We start from the raw sequence: 2,501 nt of genomic DNA on the forward strand, positions 1-2,501 counted from the left end.
AGCGTATCCTGCAGGGGTCCCACATTACCAGAAATAGTCTGTTAAATATTTTAATTCTGTCATACATTTTGAATTCACATTAGAGTAAGAGTAGAATATGAGTAAACCAATGAATGTTAAACCATAGAGCAGAATCCTGCTCTGGTAGTAATCCCTTATTCTATTTATTTACTTGTAATAATTATGATTGGATAGACATTAATTATGGGAATTGCTAGTCTGTGATTACTTCCAGTGCTGCATAGCTTATGAAACTTTGCTTTCTGAAGATACAAAAATACGTCTTCTGACCCCGTGGTTTCCATATTAGCACAACCAGTAAACTGTTTGCTCCCTCATGTGTATGTGTACGTGTATGTGTATTAGGGCTGTGTGAAATAGCACCATTCTGCTTCGACTTCCGTTTTGACGTTTTGATGGAACAGTGTTTTGTTTCGAGTTTTGTTTCATTTTGAAAGTACTATTCCATTTTGTTTCATCAAAGCTCTTTGGCTGTTTCAAAGCTGTTTTGCTGTTTCACCCACAGGTTATAATGGGGAATTGTAAAATGTGCCAGGCAGGCAGATCAGGGACTCGCCGCATTCCCAGGAGGGCTGCTGGGGCTGTGCCAGAGCTTTTTCGGGGCTGCAGGCCCCTGATCTGCCTGCCAGATGACAGAGCAGTGCTGGGAAGGTCAGGGCTGCAGCTGGCCCCAGGCAACAGCACCTGCCTCCTGTCATCAGGCAGGCAGATCAGGGACCTGCACCCCCGGGAGGACTCCGGCACAGCCCCTGCAGCCCTCCTGGGGGTGCCAGCAGGCCCCCAATCTGCCTGCCAGCTGGCAGGAAGTTGGTTCTTCTGCCTGGGGCCAGCAGCAGCCAGAGCTGTCCCTGGGGGGGAGGGGCGAATCAGGTTGACCTCTCCAGGCCCTGCGCTTTGGGGGGCCCCACAGAGCTGGGTGGAGTGGTTATGGCAATTCTGCACCACCATCAATGCCGCCTTTGTGTCCAGCCACTTGCTACCTCCCTGAAGCTACCACCACGGCTGCAGCTTCCTCGCATCCAGGACGTGCGGGATCAGGGTGGCGGCAGATCCCCTCATGAACTGATTTACCCTGGACCCTGCACCCTCCTTGGGTCCACTCCAGGCAGCACTGATAGGGTCGCCCCGATTTGCACCTCCTAGGGATGGCCCTGGCTGCTACTGGCCCCAGGCGGCAAGACCTGCCTCCTGCAATTCTGCGCACAGATCTGGAGCCTGTCCACAGCCCTGGGAGGGCTGCAGGGGCTATATTAGTGTCCTCCTGGGGGTGTGGGCCCCCGATTTGCCTGCTGGATGACAGGAGGCAGGTGCTGCCACCTGGAGCCAGCAGCAACGCTGGTCTTCTCGGTGTTGGGTGCAGGTTGTGCCCAGCGCTGGTCTGTCATCTGGTAGGCAGATCGGGGCCCCCACCCCTGGGAGGACTCTGGCACAGCTGCCACAGCCCTCCCGGGGATACGGACGAGCCCCCAATTTGCCTGCTGGATGAGAGGAGGCAGGTGCTGCTGACTGGGACCTGTGTTGAAGCCAGGAAGCCTGGGTTTGAAACTCGAAATGTTTTGAAACGTTTTCAGTTCCCATTTCATTTTGAAGCTGTTTAGAAGGCTTTTGTTTCATTTCGAGTTTGCTATTTCAAGCTCAAAACACTGAAACAGCTTTGAAATGAAACACCAGGTAAAATTTCACGCAGCCCAATGCTACGTGTATGTATGTTCATGTATATCAAAGAAAGAGATACACACTAAAAGGTAGATCTTAGCATTTATAATGCTAAGTATCCATGGGAGTAACTCACATGCTGGAAAGTCTGGAGGAATAAACTGAGGAGATTCACTTTTAAAGGTTAGTCTTTTAAAAATAACCTTTAGAGTGCTAAACAGTAGCAACAACAGTGAATACTCCCACTACACATTTACCATGAGTAACCATGCTAAAGATAGCCACATCAGTCATGGAAGCAAGCTGCCTGAGGCCTGAGACTCAAAGAGAAGGGGGCCCTGGGGGCTAGCCATGGGCAGCAGCAGTACTACTGATGCGGAAAAAATTAAAACCACCTTTATAAAAGTTCTTGCTCAAAATCAGTCTTTTAAAAGGTTCAATACAACATAAAAGCAATGGAAAGAAAGAGGTCATGGAACATCTAGAAAAGAAAGTTGGTTGCAAGGCTTTTTTAAAAGTGTCAAGGAAAATTTTGACTGAATGCTGCCAATGCAGAGAGAATTAAAACTGACATGCGCAAGACAGGCTCATGGAATTTTCCATTGGGCTCACCCAGCATGTGTCCCCTGGGCGACCCCAAGAGCTGTCAGTCAGGCTGACCTACTTTTCAGCCCTGCGCATGCTTGGTAACAGTGGAGAGCTCAGGCTCACACATGCTCAGTCAGCTAAGAGCATGATGTCATTCGGCTAGAAAGTTCTTTGAGGGACACATTCTAATTGGCCACCAAATTGTTATAAAAGGTTAAGGAGCCCCTCCCTCGGGG

Source organism: Gavialis gangeticus, unplaced genomic scaffold (genome assembly GCF_001723915.1).
Source record: "Gavialis gangeticus isolate Ggan-Ray unplaced genomic scaffold, GavGan_comp1, whole genome shotgun sequence".
Taxonomy (NCBI): domain Eukaryota; kingdom Metazoa; phylum Chordata; order Crocodylia; family Gavialidae; genus Gavialis; species Gavialis gangeticus.